Genomic DNA, 19,559 nt, shown 5'->3' with positions numbered 1-19,559 from the left:
ATTTGTTTAGATCTCTATAATTCAACCGTAAAATTTCTATATTCCTTATAATCCCCCTCACACACACACACACCCTTTTCTATTGTCTCTGAGGTATAGCTTGTCAACAAACTTTCAGTAAGCTCTTTTAAGTTTTGAGCTAATAATTTCAAATACATTCCCCAAAGCAGTTGCACTATTAGACAGGACTCTGGATGCCTGAAAAGCCTTATAACCCCAAAGACTGGAGCTGTCTAAGGAAAAGAGGTAGAGTTCTGATTAGGCTATTGGACAAAGGTACTCTGCAAAGGACAGGTGCCCCTCCTCTGTACCACCTACTTGATCTCCCAGCATGTCTTAGGTGTATGCTTGTGTTATACACCATAGCATGCAATTCCTTTTGCTTTTTTTATTTCAACCAGTTCCCCTGGGGGTGAGAGTTGGGTAAAATCAGTAGGCTAGACTCCCATGAGATCTGAGGAATATATATTTACTTTAGTAAGTTTATTCAGAAAATAACAAGCAGGAAGGAAGGCAAATTGATTACAAAGATAAAGCAGTTAAGATATCTCTGGAGGACAGAAATTCATGTGCATTCAGAAAGAAAAAAAAAGTTGTCTCTTTCTACATAAGGGAAATCATGTCAGTGGAAATAGGTTGTTTATACTTTCAAGTTGGCAAACTCCCTTTACAGTCAACACCATGCATCAAGCAGAGAGGGTAGAAGAAAACTATTTTTCTTTTGTGTCTGGTATGTACAAGGAAAATCCCTCAAGATGAATCATTTTGGAACAGGAAATATCATAATAGCAATAATAACATCAATGCATCAGTGATTTGCAAATGCATCTGTGGGGCAGAGTATGCTTTGAAAAGGACATTCTCTTCTATTACATATCATTTCATCATTATGACAACCTGAGGAGGTACATAAGGTGGGTATTATTATCACTATTTTACACATGAGTATCCTAAGCTGTGGTGGGTGTAGAGTTATTTGTCCAGAATCACAGATCTAGTTAGTGTCAGTTTTGGATCCAGCACCCCAATTTTTTGAGGTATGCTGTCATGGAAGTGGACTCTATGCATTTTCTGCACATGGAAATGCTCAGACAGGAAGACAGCCCATACCTCCCTCTCATTTGGCAGTTCTAGTCAGTGGCTCTGAAGATTTTCAGATTCACCTGTCAGTTCCCAGAAGAGGACAAAAATACAAACTGAAAAATTCTTTAGCAGTAGTTTATTGACCCAGTAACCACCTTAGCCAGAAGAATTGGTATCATTCTCTCCTCAGGTTGTCTGCTGGGCTTGGGGATTTCCAGATGAAAATTAAGGAATTTTTTGGTGGCCTTGGAATAATTCTGAGTTGTTTCACTTTCTTCTTTGTGCAAAGAAGAGAATAAGGGAGTATTAATGGCCTGGCTCCTTGGGCCATTTGTCTATTGACCTGGTAGTCGAAGAATGTGCGTATTCTGCTTGATGAGAGAAAGGGAAAGGGTTCAGATTTGCCAGCTACCTGAGACTCCCCTGAATTCTTTATCCTGTCAGCTTAGAATCCTTGTTTGTGAGAGTTATGGAGATCTAATTGAAACCCCTGATTCAACAGAAAGCAAAGTGAGACTAGAAAGTCTGGTCATTTGATGTCCAGAGAGGTAGTTAATAACATAATTGAGAACAGAATCAAAAGAACCATAATAATAGTGTCTAGCTACCATTTTCTTGGCATCTACTGTGTCCTTGCTACTGTGATATGTATTTAAACATCTGTTACTGTATTGTCTCTCACACCTACCACACTGAGGGCTATTATCCTCATGCTTTAGTCAGGATAAATCAGGCCAGCTGGAGGTTAAAAAGGAGTGCCAAACCTCAGGGTGACTAACATAACACACACTTATTTCTTGCTCACGCTGCAGTCTCATGTGCATCAGTGGGTAACAGATGAGGTGGATGGGAGGTATTTCTTCTCAGTCACTAAAGACCCAGACTGAGAAAGTCTGAACTTATGGGAGCTGTATCACGTGGAGTGCAGCCCCCCGCCCCCATGTTTCTGTGGTAAGAGAAGAGAAAACGTACAGAACTCACACCCATCTCTGCACTGAGTCCTGTAAATGTTGCATATCACTCTTTTCATGGCCCCTTGACCAGATTAGTCACTCGTGCTGATCAAAGGACAAATGAGCCTGAAAGGTATTATCTTCTTTGTCCTTCAGAAGGAGAACATTTCCTCTTGTATTGCCCAATTTGTTGACATGTAATTGTTTATAGTAATAATCTCCTGTGACACTTAGTATTTCTGTCAGTTTTTCTCTTTCATTTCTGATTTTATCTTGAGGGCACTCTGTCCTCTCTCTTTTTTTGCCTTGATGCATCTGGTCAAGGATTATCTATTCTGTTTATCTTTTTAAAGAACCAACTATTAGTTTTATTAATCTTTTCTACTTTTTAGTCTACATTCCATCTATTTCTGCTCTTACCTTTATTATTTGCTTCCTCCTACTAACTTTTGGTTTTGTTCTCTTTTTTTTTAGTTCCTAATATAATATTGTATTTCAACTATACTTTTATCAAAAAGGAGAAAAGAACAGTTAATGATGAACACAGAAAAGACTAACCCCTTGACCTTGCTTCTACTCTTATCTCTCTTTAATCTCCACAGAGCAGCCAGTGATGTCTCTAGAATATGTTTTATTATTCATATTTCACAGCTCTGATAGAAACTATATTTCCTTCCTCTCACCTTAAAATCAAATCCAAGCCATTTCATACAGCCTGTAGACCTTGTCTAATCTTGCTCTTTTCTTTCTCAAACAGGCTCCCCTTGACTTTTTCACTTTATCAAACTTCCTTGCTTTCAGTTGTTAAACATTCCAAGCAATTTCTTTGCTCAGGATCTCTCTCCACTTGCTGTTTCCTCTCCTTGCTTACCCTCTGGTTTCTCTTTGCTTGGATGATTCTTATGCATTCGTCATGTTTCAGCTTCAGCATCATCTTTGACCAACTTTCGGTTTCATGCGCACAAAGATTATGGCTATTTTGTTCCCCATTGTACGTTCTGTATCTCATCCAATGCCTGGTACAAATAAGATACCCTGTAAGTATTTGTGAAATGATTACATACAAGAATGGATGAGCAGAGGCCTCTCGTGTACAATACTATACTTAGTCTTTGAAAACATGTTGATGTAGCCATAGCAGATAAATCACTTAGAACAGTAACTGTTTATATTGAGTTACTACTAATATTATTGTGATAATCATGGCGATTTTACAGGTAATGATAATTTCAAGAATTTATAATCATCATCTCTATACAATATATTGTCAATGTAAAATATTTTATTTTTTTCAAATATTAAATACAAAATAGAAGTAGAAACTTAAAAATTGAATGAGAGAGGAAATATGGAACATTTTTAAAGGCAGAATCCACCAATTCACCTTTTGTTTGTAAGACTGATGAAATGATATTTTCCAAGTAAAATAACAAATATAGTCTGACAAAGGATTTTTGTGTCATTTCCAGGTGTGGAGAATCATCTACTAAGAGTAGTTTTGACACCATTATATTGACATATCCAGGGCAATTTAATGGTTTGGAAGGACAATGACATGGAATGTGTGTAATTGGAACTGTCATGAAAAATCTGAGACAAATGGTTGTCATCTAATCTAAAGTCAACAGAAAAAATTACTGGAAGTTTTGTATATATATTTTAAAAGGTTACCAATGAGTGATATGCCAATAGTATTAACAATACAAATATATAGTTATACTTGGGGTGTTTTGTAAAAGCTTGATGAAGTTAACATATTCTCATTAAAAACATTTTGGAAATTCTTCAGTATTACTGACCATGGTTTTAAAATTATTTAGAGAAATAATTTCATTGGAATAATTAAAGTAAAACTTAACATTGAGTTTTCATAACAAAATAACATTCAGATGGAGCCATACTAAACATGTCCCTGCTATAGCCATCTCCTTAATGACATTTGTCAGCACATATTACACGCTAAAATTGTTTATGATATTTTGTTATTGTTGACTTTAATTCAATTACATTGGTGCTTAAATGGAAAGGAGTATACACTGAGAGACTTCACAAACACTTTGTTATCTAACAGTTGGTGAAAGGTCATTTAATCTTTTTCCTTACCTCTGAATATGCCCTTACATACCTGCCTATTTCTAAAACCAGACAATTAATATCATTGTTTAATCCCTTCTTCAGAAAAGGCTATGGACTGCCTTCAGAGATATACTCCTGAAACTTACACTCCCTCTTTGAAAGAAGCTTCCCTCGGCTGATGTCATAGCTTAAGACCAATTTCCTTGGCTCTTTAAATATTGTTTCTCCTTTACATCTTTCTTTAAAATTGTTGTTCAATTACAGTTGTCCCCATCACCCCCCATTACTTTCCCCTGCCCTACCCACCCCCAACCTCCCACATTCAATCCTCTCCCCCATTGTCTTTGTCCATGGGTCCTTTATACATGTTCCTTGACCTGACCCTTCCCCTTCTTTCCTCTATTGTACTGTATTATGTGAGAGTGTTTGAAATTAGAACTTAGAACTTTCTTGATGCAGCTCTTTGTCCTCTAAGGAAATAGCTTCCTTGGTAGGCAATGTAATTTCTGATGGAGGCTGAGTCAGTTGCTATCTGCCTGTCTATTTATCTATCTGTCTATCTATCATCTATCTGCCATCTATCATGTAACAGGAAAATGTAATTGTATACTTCTCCTATAACTCAGGATATGCCTTATACTCCCTGGATGCACCTAAGAGGTCTGGATATTTTGGGGGCTGAATCTTTCATATTCCATTCAGTGGTCTGTGTGAGAGTGCAGTCTGGATGGTTAGAATTAGGAAGTGGCCTTGCTGGCCCCACATCTCTTTCTGTGCATCCTTCCTGATCAGGGGGGCCCCCACACTGCAACTGTCAATCATTCCATGCCCTTCTGCTTCACACTCACCTGCCACCCCTTTTAACATCTACTTCCAGGAAAACTTGGCAAACTCTTTCCCTCAATATACAGATGGGTCATCAGATTTTATACTCCAGAATTCCTAAGGTATTTGAGTAATTGCAAAATGTTAAGTCTAAGTCAAAGGAATTAATCTTCGTCATTTATAATAGGAAAAAATGGAAATAAATTAAATGACTAACATTTAGGGAATTAGGTAAATTATGACCTAGATATAAAATACCTAAATATAAAAATTACAAATGGTTTACTTTTTATATAAAATTATTAAAATTTTTAATCCTGTAGAATTTGAATGGAAAAAATATTTATACATTGAGCAAACACAGCAGGAGACAGTATGGTATAATAAAAAGTATTTAAAATATTACTGAAAAAGTCTAGAAGTAAATAGTTGCCTTTGTGTGGTAGAAATATGATTTTCATTCTAAATATTGAAACATACCTCTACTATTTTTGCTGTGAGGGAAAAATAATGTAAGTATGAAAAGAAGAAAGGAATGAATTGCCAATGGGAGATAATTTTAACAACCAGTTTCTGCATGTATGTTCTACCTCCACTACATGGCTTATTTGGTAGGAATGACATGGCAGTCTCACACACACCCATGCCTGGGAAGGCCTCCTTTGCCTTTGCATAAGGCTGATTGTGGATGAAATGCTCAGAGATTTAGACCTGGACTTATATTACTCCTACCTTACTCATACATCGAGACCTTTGGAGTTCACCTTCCTCTGTATTGCTGAGGAATGCACTTTATGGCTCTCTTATCTCTTAGTATAGATGGGAAAGAGCTTTGGCATCAAATTGGCTTCAGCTGCCCTTGACTCTACTGATCGCTAGCTGTGTGACCCTGGGCTATCTACATTGGTCAGTAACCACAGCTTTCTCATCTGTAAAGTGGTAATGAACACTACCTTGTTCTAGTACGATAAAAATGAGGAAACCCATGTGAAAAATCTTAGCAGAAGTTCTCAAAAATGGATTGTTACTTTATTTTTCGTGACTCATAATTGCACCTTGCTTTCAAAACTGAGCATCCTGATAGTGTGGGTTTTATCAAGAGTGGAGTCTGCCTCTCATTTCTTATGATGTGTTTTCTTCTTAGGAGTCTCTTTGGTTCCACTTCTTGTTCTCTAAGTATACCTCAAACCTTAAATAAACAAATTCTTGGCTTCATTCAAATAAAACCTGGTTTTGCTCAAGAGAATAATGGGTTTTCTTTTCCAAGTTAATAAAATAAAATTTAAACTGTATTTTATCCACAAAGACTAGGTTAGTTCTGCTAGAGACTTTTTCCATTTCCTGATGATACCTGCAGAGACATACTAAAAACAGTACTAATTAAAATTTACTTGTTAAAACAAGTTTTTATCTTCTTACCATAATCATTTTTTCTTTTATAAAAATAATGAACTTTAATCACTTAGCTCCCTTTTTGCTTTCTGTTTACTGTTATATCTGAGCATTGGCAATATATTGTTTTCAATGCTCAGCTAAATGCAAATCTAAGCTATCACAAAAAGCCTCTTTCCAGGTTCTAATTTCATTGTTCTCAACCCCAGTCAAGCCCCATATTTACAGTGTCCTCATTTTCTCTCAGCCTCTGAGCTCAAGTTGAAGAATATGTAGAAGATAGCCAGAGCTAAGGGTAATCTACTTCATTTCTTTTTGAGCAGATTTATCTCTTCTTGGAAATTATTTGAGGGTAACATTTTTTCCTTTCATACTTATACCCTACTCTGCCTCCTGGTGGTTGAACAAGACTAGATTTCTTTTGCTGTCCTTTGGAAATATTGCTCCCAGTTCCTGTGGGCCATGGAAACAGAGTCGACAAAAAAATATGGTCTCAAATCTTTTCAAACACTCCCCACACTTGCTGTGCTGCCAAGTCATTAAGCCAGGCAAGCTCCTCTCCCATATGGGCTGTTAACTTTTATTTGTTCAGTGCTGCTGTTAAACATGGCTGGCCTGAACTCCAGTTTCTTCCTGGAATGAGAAGAGAGTAGCCAACATCTGCTTTGATCATATCAGGGTCTGCTAGTCAGCTGGCCTATCTCTGATGAGCCTTGATATAGAGCTTGGTGCTTAGGGCCTCATTCATTAATTTATGAATTCATTTTTCTAATTCAATAACTTCATTTTTACCACTGAGCATTCAGCCATTCTAGGTGCTAGGGTTATATTAGTAAATACAGATGACTAAAAAAATAAGCAATCTTTACCCTTCTAGAGCTTTTACTATATAGTGGGGGAGGGGATAAGTATACTCTATAAATTATTGTATATTGTCTATTAGAATGTTATAACTGTTTTAGAAAAAAATAGAACAAGATAAGAGAGATCAGAAAGTTCAAGTGGAGAGGTTTACAATTTTAAATATACTGGTGGAGTGAGTTTTATTGAAAAGCAACACATGAGTCGAGATATAAAAGAGGTGAGGGAGTGAATCAAAAATCCGTTTTGGTGAATGAATGTTCCAGGCCAGGACAGAAGTCCTGTGATAGAAAAAAATAAGACATATTTATTGAACTATTTTTATATTCTTGACAGTATTTGTCACTGGCGGTACAGAGTTGAATCAAGTATTTTTCTTGCCTTCAATGAGATTATAGTCTAGTATAGGAAACAGATTCAAAATAGGCAATTTTAATATACTATAATTACCAATCAAATATAAAGCTAAGGGTGCTGTACACCCTTAGTGTGGTATAGCATCCTTATAGGATACTGTAAGAATGCCATAGGAGAGCAAAAGAGACTTGGGGGAGGTAACATCACTAGTCATTTCTCTTTTCCAGCATTTGGTAAATAAGACTGGATAAAGTACAGACCATTACAGAAAAAGATAAAATTTTCATGGTGGGGAAAAGTGGTTCAAATCTGTTAGGAAGGCTGATATGAAACATATTTTTGTAGAATATCTGCAAAAATAGTTTATTAAAGGATATGAGAAATTCTCAGTAATTACTACACTGAACTTTGTGATCATCCTAAACTTACTGATTGATGGAATCCTTGGGAAAGGTAGCTCTAAATCAAACTCCATATAATCAGTTAAGCCAATGATGAACTGGATTTCAGGGTACACTGGACCTCAGATAAGGGTCAACCTGAATTCTCTGTGGAAATATCCTCTCTTGAGTTTTCCTTTTCTTCATCTACAGAGTGAGAAGTTTGTTCTAAATGGTCTCAAAAGGCCATTGTGGTTCTGATCTGATTGAGTCCATTGAATTTGTTTTTTGAAGCCATAAGACAGGCCCAACACAGATTGGTTTAGTCCATTGGTGTGTTTTAAGTAACCACTATGTGCTGTGCACAGTTCTAGATTTGGGGGACACAGCAATGAAAGGGATAGAAAATACCCCTATGGGAGCATACAATCTATTAGGGAAGACAGGTAATGAATGTGTAAGCATATAAATAAGGTAATTTCAGGTAGCAATGGATGGTGTGAAGAAAGAATAAAATAACAACCACCACCACCACCACCCCCATGATAATGGGAGGAGTAAATGGGATGTGAGAGAAGAGCTATGGTACATTGAATAGTTAGGGGAGGTAACTGAGAAGGTGACATTTGAGCTGAGACCTGAACAATAGGAAGGAGACAGTCATATAATAATGTGGGGGCAATGTTCCAGGCAGAAAAAAATGATGGAAGCAAAGTTCCTGAGGTAAAGAGTGTGGTGGGTTTCAGGTTCAGAAAGAAAGTCGGCATAGCTGCAAGGATAAGAACGGAAGTGAAGGGGTGTGCTAGGGGTTGGCAAACTTCTGTAAAGGACCAGATAGTAACAGGTTTAGGTTTTATAGGACACATTGTCTTTATGGCAGCTACTCAGCCCTGTCATTTTATCCAATGCAGACACAAAACTTGAAGTTTGGTGTTGTTGAGTTCCAATAAAACATAATTTACAAAAACAGACTGGATTAGATGCCAGGGCCATAGTTTGCAGACCTTTGGAATGGGCTATCAGGTTTCAGGCCACAGAGAGTAACCAGATCATACAGAACCTTGTAGGGGCTTCGCAAGGGAAAGGGCTTCTACTTCATTCCAAACATAATGAAGTTTTCAGAGTGCTTTTAGCAATGCAGTGATTTGACCAGATTATGTTGTTAAAGGCCACACTAAGAGTATTCAGGGAATGGATCCTATAGGCAAGAGTGCAAGCAGGAATAAAAGGCTGTGTGGTGGTTATAAAGCAAAATTAATGTGATTCCTGCCCTCAACAAGCTTACCAAGCTTACCAAGCTTGCCACTGAGGTGGAGAGACATGGCAAAAAGAGAGACCTATCAAATCTCAGTATGTTAAAAGCTCTGAGAAGCCCTGTTGAAAATAAATTCTTTTAGCTGAGTTTATAAAAGTGCTGGTGTGTATTATGAATCTCCAAATAGAAACTATAATGTGTGTGAGTGTGTGCATAATTTGCCAATTAATAGAACCATTCTCTTTTCCTTCATTTGTGCACAGTGGGAAATTCATGTAGGGTTAAATCTGGAGATACAAAATAAAATGTGGGGAGTTTTGAATACCAGATCCATTTTAAAGTTGTGGTAAGGTATGTTTCTTCTCTCTACTGCCCTATTTATGTATCACCTCTTAATCTGGCTAGTAGTCCATAGTGGCACTTAGTCATTTATTTGTTTATTTATGTCATGTATACATTATGTCATAAACTATACGCATGGCAGTGGTTATGTCACTGATCAAACAATCAAACAAACAAACGTAACACACAAACTTCTCCAGGAATTTCCAGTGGTTTTAAGGAGCTGCTTTGGAATCCTTCCATGACTAGTTTCAAGGATTCCTATAGGAAGCAGTAAGCTAGCCCAGGAGAGGCTAAACCCTGGTGCCTAATGCCATAGACTTTAGTGTTTACGAGGGTTTAGGGCTGCACTGTCCAGTATTGCAGCTACCAACCAAATGTGACTGTTGAGCCCTTGAAACGTGGCTAGTATGAACTGAGATGTGCTGTAAATGTAAAATACACACTAGATTTTAAAGACAATAAAATTAATGAAAAATATTAATAATCTAAGAATTTGTATTACATGTTGAAATGATAATATCTTGGATATATTAAATTAAATATTAACATTAATTTTAACTTTTAATAATGTGGCTGCAAGAACATTTAAAACTATACGTGTGGCTAACATGTTTCTATTGGACATCACTGGTCTAGAATTTTCAATCTGGATGCCTGGTTTCATGAGTCCTTACCTCTTACTATATTAATATGAACTAGTCTTTAGTACACAGCTTGTCTGGATCCAAGGTGAGAGGGTCCTCAGTGTCAGGTCCCAACACAACTCAACCATTGCAGGCATTCACATACTAAGAAAGCTCTGGGTTTCATCTGGCTGAGATTCCCTCCTACCACCAAGGACGACTATTGAGAAAAAGTCGGTTTTATTGAGATCAATGGCAAATCTCCTGCAAATTGCCTTACCATATTTTTAATAACCCATTCACTACTTCTCATGCAGGGGATTTAGATTTTTTGGGGAGGGGCTTTTTGTGTGATCTTTGAGCAAGCACATGAATTTATGTGACTCTTTATTCTCCTTGTAAAAAATAGTTCGAGTTTTACCCACTCCATGAAGTTTGTTCTCTCTCCATTATCACCTCATATCATTCATTTATTATTCAACACATGTTAAGCACAGCTGCTATTTATTTTTTTGTGAAATAGTTCTGGTCTCATCTGCAAGAAAACTGTCCCATCTTGGATTTCTTTATATCTCAACTCCCAACACTAATCTTGCAATTCAAGGCTCCCAATTATTGGCTTGTTTCTGCTGCTGCTACTTCATTACCTGGGACACCTGTGCCTTGCATTATGTATGAAAAATCCTCAAAGAATTTCTACTTTGAAACAAATTTCTGGCTTGAAAACTCATATCAGTGGTCTTTGCTTCTCTCTCCTCAGTAGCAGTTGTGTGTTTGACTTTCTCTGCCCCCACCCACATTAAACAGCACAACACCATCATTCCATTCTTGAGAGTCAGAATTCAGTGTTACACAGGCAGCAAAGCAGTCTCTCAATCAATCTCCCTGCAGTGTGCCCAAAGCACTGAAATGTTTTTCCAGTCTGATGATTTTTAATTTCCCCTTGACCAATACTTCTGCCTCCAGCAAGAGTGGTCAAGCCATACAATTCCATCCTAAAGCAGTTGGTGACATCCATATCTCCTAAGGCACAGCATTCTAATTAGTGATTTGCCACCCCCACTACGTGTCTACACTAATTGGAAGTGCAGTGTGTGTCTGATGCTTAGATTAGAAATAGAATACTCACCAGAATCATTGCCTGGCTCAACCTTGTTTTCAGTTGTTCTAAACACCCTCTTAATAAAAGGGAAATTCAAACCTAAATTGGGAAGGACAAATGACCAACAAGAAAGCACATTATCTGATGAGGAGAAAATAAAGGAGGGGTGGAAACAGTGTACTGAAAACCTATGCAGAAGAAATGAAAAGATGACAGATACCTTTGAAGGAGGTTTCTGTGGGGAAGAACCTGTAATTCTAGGAACTGAAGTTAGAGCTGTCCTGAAAGTATTGGGAAGGAATAGGTCACCAGGGGGAGATAGGATACTGATAGAATTATTTCAAGCCACATAAAGACTGAATCTGTAAAAATCTTAAAAATATGTCAACAAATATAAAAAACAAACTGATGGCTTACAGACTGGAAACGTTCGATATGCATCCCAATCTTCAAGAGAGAAGGTGCCAAGGAGCGCAGTCACTCTGCGACCACTGCCCTAATTTCCCACGCAGGTGAAGTGGTGCTCCCGGCGAGGCAACGAGGGTGTCTGTCTTATACCGAGCGAGAACTGGATGTTCAAGCCGGATTCAGAGATAAAAAGAGGCAGCTATGATCTAATTGCTAACATTTTGTTGGATATGGAGTGCTCCAAAGACTTTCAGGAGAAAGTTAGTCTATGTTTTAGAGACTACAGTGAGTCCTTTGACGGCATCAATCATGAAAAGCTCTGGGTTGCTCTGAAACAAACGATCTTACCTCAGCGCCTGACTGTCCTGATGCATAACCTGCGCTGTGGACAGAACATGGAGAGACAGAATGCTTTCCTATAGGCAAAGGTGCCAGACAAGGATGTATTTTATTTCCCTATTTGTCTGGTCTGTATGCACAACAGAACATAAAAACACTGGGCTACACTCAGAGGAATAAGGAGTGAAAATTAGTGGAAGAAATTATGACTAACAAGATATACAGATGGCATATCTTACTGGCAGAAAATAGAAAGGATTTGAAACAACTTCTGATGAAAGTGAAATAAGAAAGGACCAAAGCAGGACTGCATTTGAACATCAAGAAGACAAAAAATATGACTACAGAAGAAACATGCAACTTTAAGGTAGACAATGAAGACATCAAAATTGTTAAAGATTTTGTTTACCTTGGTTCAGTCTTCAAATAGAATGGAGACTACAGCCAAGAAATCAAGAAAAAGCTGAGACTCAGAAGGGCAGCAATAAGAGATTTAGGAAAGATCAGAGTGCAAAAATGTGTCACTATAGATCAAGGCTAAAATCATCCACACACTTGTATTCCTAAGTACCATGTACAGATATGAAAGTTGAACAGAAAAAAAGTCTGATAGGGAAAAATGATTCATTTGAAGTATGAAGGCAAAAGTAACAAAACTGAAGCTGTCCTACTTCAAGCACATCAAGAGAAGGCAGGTTCTTGGGAAATACAATAACGCTGGGAAAACAGAAGGCAGCAGACAAAAGGAGAAGACCAAACATGAGATGGGTTGACCTGATGAATAAGCCGTAAGCATGAGTCTACAGGAGCTAAGTGGGGCTGTTAAGAACAGGACATTGTGGACATAATACATTCACTGGGTTAGAGCTAACTCAGTGGCACAAAAGAAAAACAAATACTCAACATTTGATTAACAAAACTGAGAATGTAATCAGGTTATAAGTTTGGGAAATTTTAGATGTGATGTGCCTATTAGGGTGTATTCTTATTCTGACCCCCATACTTTTACTATATGTGAGAGGCACTCATTTATTGGCTTTGGAACACAGTGTAATTCCACAGTAAAGCATGGGTTTTTGAGTCAGATACACTTTAAGTCTCAATTGCATCACACATTATCCATGTACAGGGCCAGCCATAGCATAGGATTCTATCAAAAGGGTACCTTGCTCTTGGGGTTTAATGCCCTGTGGTTGTGAACTTGAAATTCCTCAGAATTTTATCTTTGGATTTGTGTTATGTAAGTGATGTCCAATAGGACACCGGGTTCATTGGCCTTCTCACCTCCAACCACATCTCCTGCTCTCCAGGCTACCACTGTTCCTGCCCAGTGATTGCTGCCATCTTCTGCCCCTTTTCTCAGGGCTTATAGGCAGGCATGATATAGAATTGAGGTTGAAAGCACATACCTGGCATGCCAACTTCCTTCTGGACCCTAGATGCCATGAAAGTTTATACCTGCTTCTAGGGAGTGGGAAATTAAATAACAAATAAAATAAACACCATGACAGGTAAGAGACAGACTACAGAGACAGAAAATAGCTTTTATCCTGCTTTATGAATAAGAGGTCAATATTTTTATTTTGTACTGGACCCCCCAAATTTTGTAGCTGGCTCTTACTCTGTGACTATAAGAAAGTTCCTTAGCCCTCTGATCCTCTGTATATCAGTTGGGGTAAAGTTTCAATCAGAAGAACACTAGGGAGTGTGTGTGTGTGTGTGTATTTCTGAATATATATGTATATATGTACAGATATACATACATACATATATATATATATATATATATATATATGAGTCATACATGCACAGATAACAAAGAAAAGAGCCTATAGAGATTGCCTGACTGCTTCCCACATTAGTGATACCCCTGTATCAGCAGAGGAAGGCATGATTGCTAAAATGCTGAAGCTGCAGAAGCTGCAACTGTAGGAAAGGGTAGAAGTGGACCATTGCATAGATGCCATCTCTTTAGGGGAGCATAGCTACTGCCACACCTGACCCAGCAGGGTAAGGGAGAAGGCAGTCACATTCACTGACCTCTTTCTCTTCCTGTCCTCTCATCTTCTGTTGGTGTTTTTGTCTGGCAGAAATGCACTAGAAGCCACACTGTAGGGACCACCATTTGTGTTGATGTGCTCCATAGAGATCAGCCTCCCAGGGCCACACCAGTCAGGGTGGTGAGGGAGGACAGTAGGAGGGCAAAGGGAGAATGCCTTGCTTGACTTTATATGGTTGCTTTGAGGATTACATGAGATAAAATATGTAAAATAGAATTATGAAGTACCAATGAATAGAGTTAGGAATATTTATTATTAGCATTCATATTATGTATCTCTCTGGAGAAGCTGGAACAAGTTTGAATTGAGGTAGTTGGGTTAGTAGAGTGAGGGCAGTCTTGTTGCATTCTTGATTGTGTCACACCACCATGCTCAAAAGTGACAATGTTATATTAAGGTACAAAACAAAATTCCAGTGACACTGCCTCAAAATTGGTAATACAGAGATCAAATGAATGGGTACTTGGGTTCTAATCCTGGTCCTGCAGAACAACTGAGCAAGTTGTGTACCTCCTCTAACTCTTCCCTCACTTTTCTTGAAATGGAATGACTAATAAGAGGCTAATTGTGAAAACTGGTGTGATATCAAGAAACTACTTTTATACACATCCTTCTCTTCCTGGGACAAACATGGAGATCTAGGTTGTAAGTCTCTGGGACAAAGAAACATTTCTAATCATCTTCTACTTTCCTTCTGGAGATGCTTTTCAACTGCTTGTGAAAAACAGAATTTTAGTTCTGGGACCTATGGTAAGAGTGACTCCCCACTCCAACACATAGAATGAAATGACAGCACTTCTATCCATGCTGGAATGCTCTGTGGTACCAACTACTTGTATTGAATGGGGAAAAGATCAAACTGGTTTCTCGTGAAGCACTTATTATCAAGTTGAGATGAAGAAAGAAAAGTTGAAATGTAAAACATCTTGTTGCATTCTAGTTAAAGAAGGATGGGTTTAAAATACTGTGATGTGTGGCTTTAAAAAAGGAGACAGAGGAATAGCTATTAAGCAGATGAACATAAAAGTATGGAAATATAAATCAAAGCAAGTAACATTTAAATTTCTTACTGACTAAATTCATTTTGTGTTAGTAGCAGATGGTGAAGGAGAGAGATTGGGAATGGATTAAGTTTTCATTTGGGTCGCTTCTTTGGCCTCCAGGGAACTTTCACTCAATAGTATACACACCCATGAAAGGAGTAGGCAGATAGCAAGGGAGAAGCAAAGAAGCAAGTGATTCTCATCGGTACAGATTCACTCACTGACTTCTTCATCAGTGTCTTGTAGCAAGGGAGGGAGTCCATGGTATAAAACTGTTTCAGAGAGCTCTTTGCAACTCTCAAGCCCAATCTATCTGTTGGTACGTCGTGTAAGTTTGAGAAGAATAGGCAGTTAACTGAAAGCCTCATTTGTTAGCAGACCATTAAAATGTGTCCATATAAACAGGAAGAGAGAAGGCCAGCTTTCCGAAATGCTGGTCCTGAGATTTCACTGTACTAGTTAAATTCCCTCAATATTTCTCATAATTCTCAAGATAATTTCCAAGCTCCTTTGCACAACACAAAAAAGACCTCCATGATTAGACTTGTTTTTAAGACTCCAGTTATATCACACACATATTTGCCAGGTACCATTCTAAGTTTTTCACAAATGTTAGCTCATTGAATTTTCCTAACAACCCTATGCAACATGACTTATTTTTGTCACTATTTTACAGATGAGAAAAATGAGGCACAGAGAAGGTAAATGACTTTCCCAAGGTCTTACAGCTAGCAAGATGTGGGACTAGGACTCAGCCTTGACATCTTTTAGAGTCTATGTCCTTTGCCCCTGTATGAACCAGACCTTTCTCACCTCTGGGGTTATACACAGACTATTTTTTCATCTTGTTCCTTCTTTTACCTGGATATCTTTGTTCATCTATTTTTAATAGACTTTATTTTTAGAGTAGTTTTAAATCCACCGCAAAATTGAGTGGATACACAGAGATTCCCCAACTGTGTAGATACACTAAGATTCCCAATTTGCTCCCCGCCACATGCATAGCTTCCTCCATTATCAGAATCCCCCACAGGAGTATAGTACATTTGTTATAAATGGTGAACCTACAGTGATAGATTATTATCATTCAAAGTCCATAGTTCACATTAGGGTTCACTTTTGGTGTTGTATATTCTAGGAGTTTGGACAAGTGTATCGTAACATGTATCAATCATTACGCTATCAAACAGAATAGTTTCGCTGCCCTAAAGTCCTCTGTGTTTCTTCTACTTATCCTTCTCTCCCTATTAACTTAGGGCAAAAACCGATCATTTTACTGTTTCCAGTTTTGTATTTTCCAGGTCATATATTGGACATCTTATGGTATATAGTCTTTTCAGATTATTTTCTTTCACTTAGTAATACACATTTAAGTTTTCTCCAAATCTTTTCATGGTTCAATAGCTTATTTCTTTTTAGCACCAAATGGTATTCCATTTTCTGAATGTATCATAGTTTATCCATTCACCCACTGAAGATATCTTGGTTGCTTTCAAATGTTGGCAATTATGACTAAAGCTCTTGTAAACATATCTGTGTTCATGTTTTTGTGTAGACATAAGTTTTCAACTCTTTCGGGAAAAATGCCAAACAAAGAACGGGATTGCTAGATCATATGGTAAAAGTATGTTTAATTCTGTAGAAACTGTCAAATTGTCTTACAAAGTCATATGCCATTTTGCATTCCCACCAGCAATGAATGACAGTTTATGCCGCTCCATAGCATTGTCAAACTTCGGTGTTTTCAGTGTTCCAGATTTGGGTCATTCCAACAGGTAAGTAGTGGTATATAATTGTTGTTTTAATTTGCATTTCCCTGTTGACATAAGATGTGGAGCATATTTTCACATACTTATTTGCCATCTGTATTTCTCTTGAGATATGTGTTACAGTCTTTGGCAAATTTTTTTTATCACATTGTTTTCTTATTGTGGAGTTTTAAAGAGCTTTTTCTATATTTTTGATAACAACCTCTTCATAAATATTTTTTTCCCAGTCTGTGGCTTGCCTTCTGTTTATATTTCAACACTCACTTTAAGTATTAAACGGGGTTTTCTATAAACCAAGATCCTGTCTGACTTGGTTGTTTGACACATTATACCAGACTGAAATTCCTGATTAAATTGTTGTGTCTTGCTCACCACCCAGATGAGTTGTGTGCTTCTTGAGATCAGGGAAAATATGTAACTTTGTCTCACTTGCATCTGAGCCACTTAGACACTTAAATTAAGGATTGTGTGAATGATCTTTCACTTTCTGGCTCTGACTCTTGCCTATTAAAGAAATTATTTACTTCTGATATTCTCTTTGTAGCAGGAAGAACTACTTTTTGAACAGTTATTGTGAGAGTCAGATTAAATAATAATTGTAAACCCATAGCCCTGTGCTATTAAGTAACAGATGCGCCTCTTTGAGTTAGTCTTGTTTCCTTACAAACAACCCCCTCCCTCCACTTTTCTAGGTTCATTGGTTCTCCACCAGATATCTCCCCCATTCCCTTATCCCAATTGTTTTGAGGTCCACATGGTCCACGAAGCTTTCCTTAACTAAGTAGCTTGCATTGGACTCTCTTTATTTTCCAAAATATACTTTTAAATGTCACCATCTCAGGAATAGTCCTACCACTTGCCACTCTCTTTAAAAATTTGACTTTTGATTTATTTTTCTTGTATCCTCAGTGAGATTGTACACCTGTGATTGGTCAAGTCTATAATTTCTAGTTCCTTAATATATTCACAACTGGAGCAGAGTGACACGTGTTCACCAGATAATAAATATTTCCAGAGCTGAACTTAATGGAAGCAAGTTCCTTTCCTAGGTACTTTGCTGCCTCCCAGCACTGTGGCTAGAATCCAGGCTAAGCAAAGTTTCCTCTGAGATCCAGGTCATTCAGCACCCTCTGGGTTGGTGAACACTATTTGAGACAGCTGATTGCTTCTGGAGACAGGCTCCCAAGGAGATGCGACTTGACTGCAACAGAGAGCTCCTCATTCTTGGATCTTAGATTGGGACCCTTATGGAAGACCCTTTTTGCTTCATCCCTTTTCAGTTTGTAGGACTTGTGTGAAGACTGTTTAACAGACTCCTTCCCTACCTCAAATGCTTCCCTCCTTCCCTGACCTGTTTGCAGATTTTTATTCATCCTTTGATCTTAAGGCTACAGTGCAGCACATTCTAATGTTCAAATACACTTGAGAATGATAAAACATGATTTTTCACTCCAATTATCCAGATTGCAAATGAATTTCTGATCCTGCCAAGAGAAGTTTGAAAGTCTGTACATGGGCTCTCTGAGAAGGTAGGGTTACTTCAGTGGGACACAAAGCACAAGAAAGGGAGAGCCCATGTACTTTATAGACTCACCAGGTGTCATTTTGGCTAACTACATACAGAGTAACATGACCAAATGGAAAGAACATGGGTTTTGGAGCAAACACTGAGTTCAAACCCCAGCCTCTTTCATCTTGAGCAATGTGATATGTGTCTCAGATCTTCAGTGTTGTTGCCAGTGCAGTAGGGGCAGCAGTGCATAGTGCTCAGTGTTACAGAGGCTGGATGAGAGAACATATGTAAAGCAATTAATAATTAATAGCACATTAAGGGGATCTTGTTTTTGAAATGCAGAGTGTAGCTTTTATGGAAGTAGAATGCATTGATTCCCATTACAAAGTTTGCTCCTGAATTTTTCAGCTGCCTTGTTTGTCCCAAAACTTAATCTTTTAGAGGAAAGAGATGATGCCTTTAATCGTCTATGCCTTAGCACAGTGCCTGGTACTTAGGCGTTTAGCCATGTTTATTGAATGAATGAAATATCTACAGCTTAAATGTACAGGCATTTTGACTTTTATTATATATATTTTTTATAGTTCTCAGCCTTTATCTCTAATATTTTAGAGTTGGAAATCAATTGCACCTGATATGTACACCCCAGTTAAATAGAATTTTTCCACATATGACCTTTCTTTTGATTTTCTCATTCAAAGCATGTTCTAGTCATCCTCCCTTCTTGCTGCTTGGAACTCTCGTCAGCCTCCATCAAAGCTCCTGGATGCAGCTTTCATTGTGTGTAATGTTCTTTAATTTCACTTGTCTTATCTATGCTCCTATCAATCCACTTAGTTGTTAATAGGCTGTTTGGTGGCTTTACAGTTGGAATTACTGCACATCACATTTCATTTCCACAAGGACATTCTTTATTCAGGTCTGCTCTGTGCATCATTTGTCTTTTCCTTTTGCCGGGCTGAACCAGCTTCTCCCAATATACCTCCCAAATCAGCTCTTCATTTCCCCCCCCATGGTTGTCACTGATAATTTCCAGGTTAAATCTTATAAGTGGAAATTGGATCCACAGCTGGAGTTGAAACACAGTTCCTTGGAGTTATTACCACACTCTGTTCCTGGGTAGGTGGAAAAGTTAAAGATGATAGATTTCCGGGGCCTAGGAATCATAATGCCGT

Source organism: Desmodus rotundus, chromosome 2 (assembly GCF_022682495.2).
Source record: "Desmodus rotundus isolate HL8 chromosome 2, HLdesRot8A.1, whole genome shotgun sequence".
Lineage (NCBI taxonomy): Eukaryota > Metazoa > Chordata > Mammalia > Chiroptera > Phyllostomidae > Desmodus > Desmodus rotundus.
This window is presented reverse-complemented; position numbering follows the sequence as displayed.